The sequence below is a fragment of the Diplotaxodon limnothrissa genome, linkage group LG3 (genome assembly GCF_057381915.1).
Source record: "Diplotaxodon limnothrissa isolate DT_005_m linkage group LG3, D_limnothrissa_male_GT1.1, whole genome shotgun sequence".
Taxonomy (NCBI): Eukaryota; Metazoa; Chordata; class Actinopteri; order Cichliformes; family Cichlidae; genus Diplotaxodon; species Diplotaxodon limnothrissa.
In genome coordinates this window covers 37436742-37450659 of record NC_140598.1, presented here as the reverse complement: position 1 = coordinate 37450659, position 13918 = coordinate 37436742, and the positions used below count along the sequence as shown (strand labels likewise).

General features: G+C 43.8%; 1 pseudogene; it reads right to left on the bottom strand.

Moving 5' to 3' along the window:
• Positions 1-6399, bottom strand: part of LOC146635700 (uncharacterized) — a 59346-nt pseudogene extending 52947 nt beyond the window's left edge.
• Between the last annotated feature and the right edge of the window lie 7519 nt (positions 6400-13918).

The following is a 13918-nucleotide window of genomic DNA, read 5'->3' as shown; positions in this document are numbered from 1 at the left end:
AGCCGTGGCTGCATTTTTGGGTAAATAGCTGCATATAACTTTGTTGTCTGCAAAACTTATGCATAGATTTTTAATATTTACGATTTATATTTGCATTTCAAATTATGAAAATGATTCGTTAAACATGTTTGTGGTTGTAACAGTAAAAAGTATCACTTTTTTCTACTCTGATTTTATGTTTTTTGTCTGATTTAAGATCAATTGTGTTAATACAGTATGTCAAAATGAAAAAAAAACTGTAAATTCACATAGGTTGTGCTGAAAATAATGATACCAAACAAGGGAAGATAAACAGTTTTTAAAGGTGAAATGTAGAGGGAAAATTAAAATTAGTCAAAAACAGCCAACTACACCCTGGACCCCAGAGGGTTAACCCTTTAAGGCATGGCTATTCAACTATGAAGTTAGTTGGGCCAGATTTTCAAACCGAGGAATTTATCTGGGCCAGATATTTTTTTTGAAGCCAGTAAGCAGCAGATCATGATCAATTTCAAACCCACACAACTGTACTGAAAAACAAGTATTTTTTTTATTCCTATTCCCCTGTAAATCTGGTGACCTCTCACAAATGCAAACCAAAAGGTCCATTTAAAAAAAAGGGAGCTATAACTAAACTATTTTTTGCACATTTGAAATAATAATAATAATAATAATAATAATAATAATAACAAAAAAAACATATTGATAATTCCCTTTCAAATTAAAATAAATATTTCGCTGACCACTCACTTTTCCTGCCATGGATGGAGCCCCATCCGTCACAAACAGACACGCTTCATATCCAGACCATTTCTCTGTGTTTCTGCCAGGACCACAGGCAGGGCCACTCACAGGTTGCTTCTGGGCCGCATTTGGCCCGCGGGCCGCCATTTGAATAGGCTTGCTTTAAGGCTTATCGGAGCAGGCACACTTTGTTTTGCATAACTATTTTTAAAACCTTGTAGAATTGCAACCACATAAGCTAGCAAAGGATGAAAATGATGTTTTCTATTCAAAGTAGGAAAAAATGGAGACCAGGCAAAGTCAGAGCTGAAAACTTTTTCTTTTAACTTTTTTTAATTTTCACCTTGAAAGCAGAGTTTTTACTGAGATATTTTATGAGTTGACAGCACCATGTGCTACTTTCTCTCTGCTGATATGAGTAAATGGAGCTCACACACCTGTCTGTTTTTCTATGTCTATAAGCAGCAGGTACACCACCTACTGAAACTGGGGTGAAGTGCACCAAAACCTCTGTTAGTCGTGATCACGTGACGTGGGTGTTTTGAACCACGCTTCAGAGTTGTGTTTGAAAACATCTGTGCTCCAGAAGCTTGACTCAATGTAGAAACATCTTTTTATAGCTTCCCATCCGCACTGATATCACCTCTTCACTACACTCCAGCTCCAAAGGTTAACTGTAGAGTCAAAGTGAATTCCCAAAGAAGGAAAGCTTCTAACTCTCTCCAATCTCTTCAAATCTTCATCAGTGAGCCTCCACAGTTTTTTTTTTTGTTTGTTTTTTTGTGGTTCACTTGTCCAGCATATTTATTCAGGTAAATTAATCATAACAAAATTTAAACCAAAGCAAACCTTTCATTCTGAGCTTGCAAGGACCTCTCTCACCACTGACTGGTTAGTCAGTCCTACTTTTGCGCACTACTCCTGGCATTGTAGTGGGTAAAAATCAGAAACAAAGAAAAACTTCAGCTGAATAAGAGAACACTCTCATGCTGCATTCACACATTAGAGCAGGGGTGGGTAACTCCAGGCCTCGAGGGCCAGGTCCTGCAGCTGATTCAAATGGCTAAATTACCTCCTCAACATGTCTTGAAGTTCTCCAGAGATTTGGTAACAAACTAATCATGTGATTCAGGTGTGTTGATCCAGGTTGATATCTAAAACTTGCAGGACACCGGCCCTACTGAACAGGAGCATACTGAACTTTAACCTTTATAAAATGTAGGATGAGTTTGGCTGATACAATTATAAGAATAAAGCATGAAACCAAATAAACAACGTCTTGAAATACTGTCTTGAACATGAATCATCTTTTCACTCAGGTGTTGCAGTGATTCGACTTCTAGGCCCTATTTCAGGAAGCCGGTTTAGTGCAAACTCTGAGTAAGTATACCCTGAGTTAACGAAAACTCTGGGTTTTCAGTTTCACAAAGCGAGTTTAGATTCATCTTGAGTGAGTCACTATGACGACACACTCCGTGAAGCTAACCTGCCCCCTAGCAGGTTTACTACTGAGCGCGTTTCCAAGGCTACCGTCTGTCGGGCAGTCAGGAATGTTACAGTTGCACTGAAACGTCTCCTGTACTCGTTTGTGGTGTTCCCCGGTCACAGACCCACAAGATTCATCAAAGAGGGATGCCACAAAATTGCAGGTATCAGGATGAACAAAACTTAATTCATGATGTGGTGATACTTGAACTACTACTTAAATTTTACATTTATTCTCAGGGTTCCCAGGCGTGATTGGCTGTATAGATGGCACTCACATTCCAATCATTGCTCCTTCAGTAAATGAAGGAGACTATGTGAACAGGAAGTCTTTCCACAGCATTAATGTGCAGGTACATAGTTCCCTGTAGCATTTCAAACTAACAAATCATTTCATTATAGTAATGGATGCTAATTTGTGTTCTCTGCACTGTGAAGATCATATGTGATGCTGCCAACATTATCACAAATGTGGAAGCCAAGTGGCCAGGCTCTGTGAGTGGTGGTGGTGGAGGACCCCCACCTGTTTTTCGGGCCTCCGTTTTTTTTCTAGTGGCCATAATGGGTCACATTTGAGCATACAGAGTAAGCAAATATGTACTTATAATGTGCTCAGATAATTTCAATAAGTGCTTACAGAAAGAAAATTAATGTAGCCTCTAACTGCAATTGATTTACATCGGACAAACAGACCAAGCACTATGGCTCATAATACAATTACACCTTACCTGTTTGGACTATATTTTTATATTTCATTTTTACTTGCTGCCAGGAACGTTTGGGGCCTGTTGGGTTGCACTTGTGCTCACATCATCACAAAATAAAATGTATAAAATATAAAATAAAATATAATAAAATAACGTGTTAAATGGGTGGAAATCCCTCGATCAATGTTTAAATTAACACTCACGCATTGACTCTGTCGGCTATGTTTTGCCATGCATGCTCCCTTTCTTTTGCAGCTGTGGCTGTGTTACTTTTTTTCTGCAAGATTTGCATGTTATCGGCATATGCTGCCATCAGAATTTCGGCGTCAAGCGCTGTAAAATACATTGACCGCACCTTCTTTCCCTCCGTCTCCATGGTGACTCGCTTAATCTGTGCTCCACTAATCAGGGCTTTATGTATCCTCGTGCGCGTGCTTAACTTGGGGTTAAAGCAACTCCGCGTTGATTGAACTACTTGTTATCAGCCTTTCTGAAACCGAATATTCCGAGTTGGACAGTTCGGGGTTACTCAACCCTGAGTATCGTTTTTCACTCTGAGTTTTCTAAACCGGCTTCCTGAAATAGGGCCCTGGTCAGGGTAAGTTCTACCACCAACACATTGCTATGACTCAGGGGTGTATCACATTTTCAAAGTATTAAACATTTAACCAGTGTGAATTTTCATGTGTTTCTTTAAGTTCATCCTCTGACTGAATCTTTTACCACAAGTGCTGCAAGGATATGGCCTTTCACCAGTGTGCACTCGTGAGTTTTTAATGTTGATTTCTCATTGAATCTTTTCCCAACAAGGTGGCCTCTCTCCTGTGTGAATTCTTGTGTGAGTTTTCAAGTGTGCCAGCTGATTGAATATTTTCCCACAGGTGTTACACGGATACAGCTTCTCACCTGTGTGAATTCTTACATGAGTATTCAATGATGATTTCTGATTGAACTGTTTCCCACAGGTGCTACAAGGATATGGTTTTTCACCTGTGTGAACTCTCAGATGTGTAGTAAGGTTGGATTTAAAGTTAAACGTTTTTCCACAGGTGTCACACTGTACAGACTGTTTCCTTGTGTCAGTTTTACTTTCTGACACAGGGGTGTTGTCCACTCCCTCATTGTGATGTCTCCTCTTCTTTAGCTTTGTATTGCTAGTAAATCCTGAGTCCACGTGATGGCTTTCTTCATGATCTCGGCTCTCTGCTTCAGGAGAGCTGTGAGAAAGGAGCTGCTTACTGTTTAGTTTTTGTTCACTGTGGGAACTTTCCTCATAAGTCGGAGTGTCCATGAAAATATCAGTCTCCTGCTTCATTCCAAGCTTCTCTCTCCTGACTGCTGCAAAGCTCCTCCTGTTCATTTTAATCTGTGGAGGCTCTGGCTCCTCCTGGTCTGGGCTGGAGTTCCTCTCCTGGTTACAGACCTGCTGCTTATCCAGACCCTCCTCTTCCTCACAGTCATGTTGTTGTGGGAGGTCTTGAGGAACAAATAAATACAAGAAAAAGTCAGTTATGTGATGATAAATGGTGATCAGACCAGAGAGTCTGTCATTTGACTGATCGTTAGCCCGTCTGTTTCATGCATGCACAACACACGCACAGCAGCTCAGGCAAACAGTTGTGCATACTCACAGCCACACACTAATATATTGACATTGAAGCTCCTCACTGCGAGCAAAGACCCAAAGTCCACCAAACTAAACTGCAAGGTGACCATTTTTGTGCAGCAAACCTGACCACACTCTTAAATACGGTCATGTTAAAGAAGCTAACAAAAGAAAAATGGCTAAACGTTCCCTAATGGTTCTACAAATGTAAACTTCAGGAAACATTGTCTGAAGGTCATGTGAAAGTTACATTTATTGAATGTGACCATCTCTTCTGTCAGTGAGAGAGCAGCAAAAGAAAGTCCTTATGTGGTACATGGCGCTCAAAAGTCTGTCAAAGAATGTTTCAGTACGACTTTGGTAAGCTATGAAGCTGCACCGCTCGATGGATTGTCTGAGCATTACAGCTACCGTAGTCAGGAGCCTCGCGGAGTAATCTGGGTCTAAAGCTCTGTCCGCTTCAGGTCCCAAAATCAAATGAACACTGTCTAAACTCTTTCATCTTTAATAAAATGATCAGTGTTGTTGCGTTAACAGGTGTAACAATTAATTTTAACATCCAGGCATCCATGAAAACAGAATGTATTAAATTTAACAGAGTTAGAAGTTAGCTCGCTAGTTTCCACCTAAACATGATATAGCATGTTCTGACTGAGAGATTTCAGAAAAAACTTAAAATGGTACAGCTCTGCTATCACTTCCAACAGAAATGAAGACAGAAACAGCAGTGACTTTTTTAGGGTCAGACTAGCTGGTATATAATGATATGCTACATGATCGCTAGCGACACAGCTATGTTAGCATAATATAAACAGTGAAGCTGGAGTATGAACGCTAACTTTTTTCCACTTGATAAAAGTTAATGGTACAAATGTAATCGCATGGCAGGATGCTGCAAACAGATCAAACTTCAGTCAGGAGAACAACTGAGATAATCCATCCACAATACGAGGTTTGTCAATAATAAACTGCAACAACAAGGGAATAGAGCAGCTGTGAGAGAATTCAACATTAATGAATCAATGGTAGGGAAGTGGACGACGCAAGAAGAATGAGTTGAGTAAAGTTTGAGTTATCTGACTGTTTTGTTTAGCTTAATGTGCCTTATGAACTGAAAAGTATGGTACTACAAAAAAACAAAACAAAAAAAAAACAAAAAAAAAAAAAAACAGAGACAAAAATGAGAAAACACCCACAAATGTTTCCAAAAATGTAGTGTTTTGTTTTGTTTTTTGTAATCAAACTGTTTATTAGAGGGGAAGTGTGTTTTAGGACACTCGAGCCTAACATTAGCTGGCATAAAGTTAGCTCAAAACTAGCCGTTATTGTTGTTTAGCAGGCTCCTTTTGTGAGCAGTCCAGAGACCAGAGGTTCACATGTCTGATCTCTTGAAAAATCAGTAATTGCAGCAATAGCTGAAATAAAAAGGATGTTTCTGTCCATGTTCATGTGTTAGTGCTCTGACTTCAGTTCAGGAAATTAGAATGTGAACAGTTAAAAACATGTCCATACCTATGATGTGAGTCTGTCGGGTTTCCGGCTGATATCCAGCAGTCTGTGCTGACGGTTGATCTCCTCCTCATACTGGACGATGGTTTTTTTGAACCTCTGAGAAGATTTCTTCACAAACAGCAGTTAGTCTCTCCTTGATGAACTCTCTCAGATACTGAACTGAACTCATTGCTGCTTCCGCTGAGGCTGGACAGATCGATATAAGCATCGATGACGTGAAGCCGACATTGGGATCAGATCCACAGATCGATACTTTAGTTTGTGTCTCTCTTCCGACTTCAGTCCACTTCATCAAACAGCAGCCATGTCTATTCACACTGCTCCACTTGAACAGCCACACTTGCCCTCCACCTCCTTGCTTCTCATTTTTCTGAGCTTGATAGTAGTTGGCAAACCAGCTTACAGGTGTATTACTGCCACCTATTGGAGTAAAGTGTGGACAGGAGAATAGCAGGAAAATTTTTTAATTTTTTATCATTCTCTCCCAGGTCATCCCAAAATTTGATGTTAATACGATGGGTTTTTACAGGCTTTGCCAGTGCCACTATAACTGCATGCTTTCAGACTGATGGGACCGATATAAGACAACTATCATCCCAATAACGATATAAATCACAAAAATGTAAAAATTTTCTGTAAATTCTGTGAATCTTGGGCAGCTGAAGTGTTTCCAGCTGGGCGTCGTGTACCTGGAGTCTAGTGTTTAACCGATGTGTAATGGAGACCAGGGGTTCCATTACCTGGTTGGTATTGTTAGTGATTAATTGTTGGATTAGGAATTTAAAATAGGGTAATAAAGAAAACACATTAGTTCTTATGGAGTCTTTTATTAGGTTATTTGACATACAATTAATAATTTGACAGCTGGTAACGGAAAAGAGACAGTGGGACTGGCCATCCTACCTGTGTCGGAGAAGAGCCAAAGTTAGAGCTAGTGATGAGACGTTCTGTATCGAGGCATCGAAGCTTGTGTCGAGTAATGGAGGGGGCGTTTCCGCGATGCGCGTATCCGGTTGTTCAGTGATGACGCGACGAATCCTACTTCCGGGTCTAAAGTAGTCTGCGTTTAATATGGCTTTTGTGTTGTTAACATGTTTAATGTTATGCATTTTCTTCTATTTGATCTCAAAAAGCTCCTAAAACAGTCAGCGATCACTGTTGACCTCCCTCGGCTTTTATTACCGCTAATCATTTATTTAAGCTCAGTTTTTAAAACCTTAGGATGTAACTACAGCCCAGCCCATGCAGCAGTATATGAATGACTAACCTCGTATTGTGGATGGATTATCTCAGTTGTTCTCCTGGCTGAAGTTTGGTCCTTTTACAGCATCCTGCCATGCGATTACATTTACAGTGGAAAAAAAGTTAGCTTGTTTATATTATGCTAACATAGCTGTGTCTCTAGCGGTCACGTAGCACATCATTATATACCAGCTAGCCCAACTTCAGTAACCCTACAAACGTCACTGCTGTTTAGTTTTCTGTCTTCATTTATGCTGGAAGTGATAACAGAGCTGTACGTTTTAATTTGTTTCCAAAACCCCGCAGTCAGGACATGCTATATTGTATTTAGATAGAAGCTAGTGAGCTAACTCCATGCTAACTTCTAACTCCGTTAAATGTCATAAATTCCGTTTTCATGGATGCCTGGAAGTTAAACTCAATTGTTACACCTGGTAGAGCAGAACGCTGATCATTTTATTAAAGATGAAAGACTTTAGACAGTTTTTCAACTCTCAGTAATGCCATAGTGATCATTTGATATATAGACCTGCAGCGGAGTTTAGACCCAGACACGGCTAGTGATGTCAGACTGAACAACCGGATAGAGGCTTGCTTCATTTATGGGAGGAGCTGAAAATGATGACGTCCGAAGCCTCGCTGCCCGGCTGTACCACGTGACTGGTTCATGAAGTGGTTCGAATTTTGCCGCGAGATATGACAGCGATATAAACCCCTCAGACTTCATTCAAAATGTGGGTGTTTGATGGAGAGTTGTTAGTGAGAGTTTGGAGACAGTTTGGAGGTTTAGGAGAGTGAGGAGAGAAAGTCAGGAGAGAATGGAGCCAGCTAAGAAGAGGAGGATGTCCTCCCCTGTGTGGGAACATTTTGATTTTATTCCTCCCAACAAGGTATGTAAATTTCCACAGAAGATGTATTTTCATAATACTGATGGTGCAATACAATTTATGTTAAGCTGTCTGTACTTTTGTACAAGGTGAAGTGTTTGCTATGTGCCAGGGAGCTGGGATATAACAACAACACCTCATCCATGCTTAGGCACTACAGAGCTTTGCATGAGAATAAGGGGAACACCGATGGAGCAAGACCAGGTGAGCCATCAAATGCAATGATAATATAGCATGCTTTAATGTTACTAAATGATATAACAATATTATACAGCTGTTATAAGTTACGTGTGTGATATTTATATTTGTGCTTCGTCTTTATTGTCTTTCCTCAGGAGAACAATCTCAAATAGATGAAAACCTGGTTAGCATGGTGATTGAGGACTTCCAGCCATTTAGCATTGTGGAGGACAAAGGATTTAAAAGATTTGTTAAATCATTAAATCCTAGCTATGTTCTCCCCACTAAAAAGGCCATAAAAGCAGTGAAAATTTAGTTTTTACAGAATAAAATGTGAACAGGCAGGACTGATGCCTCAGTGTGTAGCTGTCCATACCTCAACGTTACAAAAGCACAACCACTGTCCACACCCCAACCACACCTCACCTCACCTCACAGTAAATGATCATTTTAAGCATTTCCAAATAATCATTTTCCATACTGGCAGTATAAATATACACAGTATACTTCCATCACTACAATATACATGTTTTACACACTCCTTTTGTTGTTGACGTTTACAGGCTGTGTGCAAAAGGCCACACTCTTCAAATTCATGCTGTTACGTTCTGTGAGGCTGTGGGAGTGTGTGGGTGGGGTGTTTTCCCACTCTCCCCGCCTCCACCCCTCTTGCCACTCCTACCCCTCTCTGTCTCTCTCACTCTCCTCTCTCCCCAGGACACAGCTGCTGCTGATTAGCCTCGTTTGCCACCTGACTCCAGTCAGCAATCATCCTCTGAGGCTATTTAAACTGGGGATGAGCTGTGAGCAGGGTGGCTTTTTCCTCGGTGGCTCTACGCGGTTCTGTGCTAGATTTTGGACAGACAGCCTCTTTCTGACCAGTGAGCAGACGGGCTTGTGGGCCCTGAGAGTGTCTCCCCGTGGTGGGGAGTAGGGTAGGAAGTGTGGGAAGTGCCTCCTTTTTTATTGTGTTTGTTTGGTAGTCCTCCTGCCTTTCGTGGCTGCGAGCGTTTTCTTTGTTTCTTTGGCGTTATTGGTAAGACGGCGTTGCCGGCCCTTTAAGTTAATGTTAACCTGTACCATTTTGTAATAAAGTTTTATTGATGCAGAACAACTCTGTTTGTTTTCCTTTTTCATTCTGATTCCGGACTCATTTGTTACTGGTCCCCTCTCTCACATGCCTAGACCCCTTCGGGGGGAACGTAACAATGTGGGGGCTCGTCCGGGATATGAATGGAAGGAACAACAATTGAGTTTTAGTGAGTTGTTTGCCGGTGGCTTGTTTAGTTGTATGGTATCTGCTGTGCTCTCTCTCCAGTTAGCAAAGGGGAGTGTCTAGCTGAGCGTAAGCTCCTCCTTCAGGCACTCATTTTTTATTTTTCCTTTATTATTTTCGGAGTAATCCCGGGTGGGGATTAGTTCCCTGTCGGGGGTAGGCTTGTCGGTGCTTTGTGCACTTGATGCTTAGCCTTTAAAGTTGCCTCGAGCCTGGTACACTCCAGAAGCTAACTAGGCTAAGATTTTAGTAGGCAGGTCTGGGGAGAGGGTCGGCGGTACTTTTATTTATTGGTTAACCTCTGGCCACACTTTTCCCGCCTGTTTTCTCATTTGTGTATTGGAGGTGGTGCTTCTTTGTTGTTATTGTTAGCCTCAGGTAGTTTTTTGTTTTTAGAGTTGATGGCTACCTTTGATATTGCCGTGTTTAATAAAAACCCCTCGCTTGTCCAACTGGACGCCTGTAGGAAGAGGGATTTGCATGAGGTGGCATCAGGTTATAGCATTTCTGTTTCCACAGCTCTGCGTAAGGCTGAGCTGAAAGCTGCTCTTATGGCTGGCTTGGTGGAGAAAGGGATAGTGGCCTTGCCAGTATCTGCCAGTCCACTTGAGCATGGTGCAGCGTCTCAGCCTGTTCCGCAGGCGTCAGCTCAAGCTGTAGGTCCATTGGTGTCGACACCTGTTGGTCAGGGGCTGCCTGTGGACAAACCCATGACATTGCCTCGCTTCGAACCCCTCTCCATTGAATCAAGTGAAGGCTCGAAGCAGGATGCTAAGCTCCGTGTACGCCTGGCTCGTCTCCAGTTAGAGAAGGAGGACCGTGAGAGGGAGTTCCAGCTAAAGAAAGAGCTGGAGCTTAGGCGTTTAGACGCAGAGCTTGCTAGAGCCAGAGAGGTCGAATTGAGGAAGGTGGAGGTGGAGGCAGAGACAGCTGTGAGGTTGCGACAGCTGGAACTCCGGCAGGTTTCCCTTCCTCCGACTGCCTCCATTCGTCAGGCAGACACCCCGTTTGACGTAGGGAAAAACAGTCGTCTGGTTCCGATGTTCCGTGACACTGAGGTCGACAGCTACTTCGAGTCGTTTGAACGAATAGCCACAGCCTTGCACTGGCCACGGGATTCATGGGCCATTTTGCTCCAATGTAAGCTGGCGGGTAAGGCTCAAGAAGTTTGTTCCTCGTTGTCAGCTGAGGACAGCTTGGACTATGACAAGCTGAAAAGGGCTATCCTGCTAGCCTATGAGCTGGTCCCAGAAGCCTATAGGCAGCGTTTCCGGGGGTTGAGAAGAGGTCAGGGTCAGTCCTATCTTGATTTCGCCAGGGAAAAAGGTGTTCTTTTCGATCGGTGGTGTGCGGCCTGCAAAGCCACTGACCTGGCTTCGATCCGGGAACTAATGCTCATAGAGGAATTTAAGAACTGCATTGCTGAGCGCATCGCGGTATATATTAATGAACAGAAGGTTTCCTCGCTACAGCAGGCTGCGACGCTGGCTGATGAGTTCGCGCTCGTCCATAAAACCAGTGTCAGTAGGTATGACCGGCGCAATGCCCCAGTGAAGGCTAGCGAGGTGCCAGTTGCACAGCACCCAAAGAGTGAGGTACTTGTGTTTCGTCCCAAGGCAGACCGAAAGTGTTTTTTCTGTTTTAAGTCTGGCCACCTGATCGCAGATTGTGAAGCTTACAGACGGAAACAATCAGTCTCGTCTTCACGTAAACCAAAAGGGGTTGGGCTGATTAAAACCATGCCTCCTGTCAGTAGGCCCCCTTCCCCTGAGACCCCGGATGAGTGTTTTAAGCCTTTCATTTTTAAGGGGATAGTTTCGCTTTCTGGTAAGACCGAGGATAAGCGTGAAGTGACCATTCTGCGTGATACTGGTGGCTCACAGTCCCTCATACTAGCTAGTGTGCTTGAATTTAATGAGAAGTCTGACTGTGACTCTAGCATCATTGTAAGAGGTGTTGGGATGAGTTTTGTGCCTGCTCCCCTCCATCGTATCTGGGTACAGAGTGAGCTGGTGAGTGGTTTCTTCTCAGTGGGTGTGCGGCCTTCTCTCCCGATTAATGGGGTGGATTTTATAATGGGAAATGATATCGCGGGTGGGAAAGTTTACCCTACCCCTGAGGTGACCAACAATCCTGTTATAGAGCCTGTGTTAGATGCCCTCAGCCTGCAGCACCCGGATGTGTTCCCGGTGAGCGTTCTGACTCGTTCACGTGCCCAGCAACAAGGTGGGGGGGTTGATTTGTCAGATTCAGTGATCGGCTCTATTCTAGAGAAGGATGTGATGCCCTGCACCGATGAGGGAGATAATGGAGCCTTAGAGTTAGCTCACAGTGTGGTTGAGCCAGCTCCTGTGTCTGGAGCTCCTTTTCTGCTCACCCGGGAAGCACTTGTGAAGGCTCAGAAAGAAGACCCTTCATTAGTTCAGTGTTTTACCGCAGCAGCTCAGGATAAGGGAGGTGAGGGGAGCAAGAGGCAGACATTTTTCGTTTGGGAAGGTTTATTGATGTGCAAGTGGACCCCAAGGCCTGGAGAAGACTGGAGCGTAGTGCGGCAGTTGGTGGTTCCGACCAGTCTGCGGTGGCATGTGCTGCAGTTAGCACATGATCACGCATGGTCAGGTCATTTGGGTGTCACTAAAACATATGACCGTATACTGCAGCATTTCTTTTGGCCGGCAATGAAAGCAGATGTAGTGCAGTTTTGTAACACCTGTCACACTTGCCAGCTTGTGGGTAAACCGAACCAGGCGGTGCCCCCCGCCCCCCTACGTCCTATCCCTGCTGTCGGTGAACCTTTTGAGCATATCCTGGTAGACTGTGTTGGCCCCTTACCAAAGACGCGGGCAGGGAATCAGTTCTTGTTAACCATAATGTGTGTGTCCACTCGATACCCAGAGGCGATTCCTCTGCGGAAAATCACGACAGCAAGCATTACCAAAGCACTAGTCAAATTCTTTACCACCTTTGGCCTCCCGAAAACCGTGCAGACAGATCAGGGTACCAATTTCATGTCCAGGGATTTTAATTGGACTCTACGGTCCCTTGGAGTTTCTCATTCTGTGTCTAGTGCTTACCACCCAGAGTCACAAGGTGCACTGGAGCGGTGGCATCAAACTCTCAAGGCGATGTTGAGTAAGTATTGCCACGACACCGGAAAAAGCTGGGATGACGGGGTCCCGTTTGTATTGTTCGCTATACGTGATGTGAAGCAGGAGTCTTTGGGGTTCAGCCCAGCTACCCTGGTGTTTGGACACGACGTGCGGGGTCCGCTAAAGGTGTTGAAGGAGAGTTTTCTCAGTGGTTGTGTGCCTAAAACTACTGTGATGGAGTTTGTAAAAACATGCAAGGACAGGTGGCAACGGGCTACTTTGTTAGCAAAAGAGGCTCTCTGTGTATCCCAGGCAAACATGAAAAAACGATGTGATCAAAAAGCAGTGGAAAGACAGTTCCAGCCTGGGGACAAAGTTCTTGTGTTGTTGCCCGTGCCCAGTTCTGCCCTCATGGCTCGTTTCTCAGGCCCCTATGTGATAGTGAAAAAAGTGTCTGACACCAACTATATTCTCAACACCCCAGAAGGAAGACTCGCCTATGCCATGTCAACATGTTGAAACCATACCATACCAGAGACACCAGCATGACAGAATCATCAGACACTGCTGGGACGGCTGTCCCCGGTTCAGTCCCTGTTGCCCTGCTAAGTGTTGAAGTTAAGGGTGATGATGATCTGGGTACCCTTTCTGAGGGACAGCAATGTGGGCGGTTGTCAAATTCCGTTTTTTTAGCTAAGGCCGAGGCCAACCTATCTCACCTTCCTCCGTCCCAGTGTAAAGAGATACTTGACTTGCTGCACTCCTACCTGTCTCTTTTTAGTGACGTACCCTCGCGTACCCACGTTTGTGAGCATGACATTGACGTTGGAGACGCAGTCCCAATCAAGCAGCATGCATATCGTTGCCCCTTCGCCAAACGTGAGGTCATGAAAGAAGAAGTTGAGTACTTAGTAGAAAACGGCTTGGCACAACCTAGTTGTAGCCCCTGGAGCTCCCCATGTCTACTAACACCTAAGTCTGATGGCACACCCCGTTTCTGCACAGATTATCGGAAGGTAAACGCTGTAACGGTCTCTGACTCTTTTCCGCTTCCTCGTATGGAAGACTGCATTGACAGCATCGGCCCTGCCAAATTCATCACCAAACTCGATCTCCTTAAAGGCTACTGGCAGGTGCCTCTCACTCCCAGAGCTTCAGAGATTTCCGCATTTGTCACCCCTGACCACTTCATGCAATACACAGTAATGGCC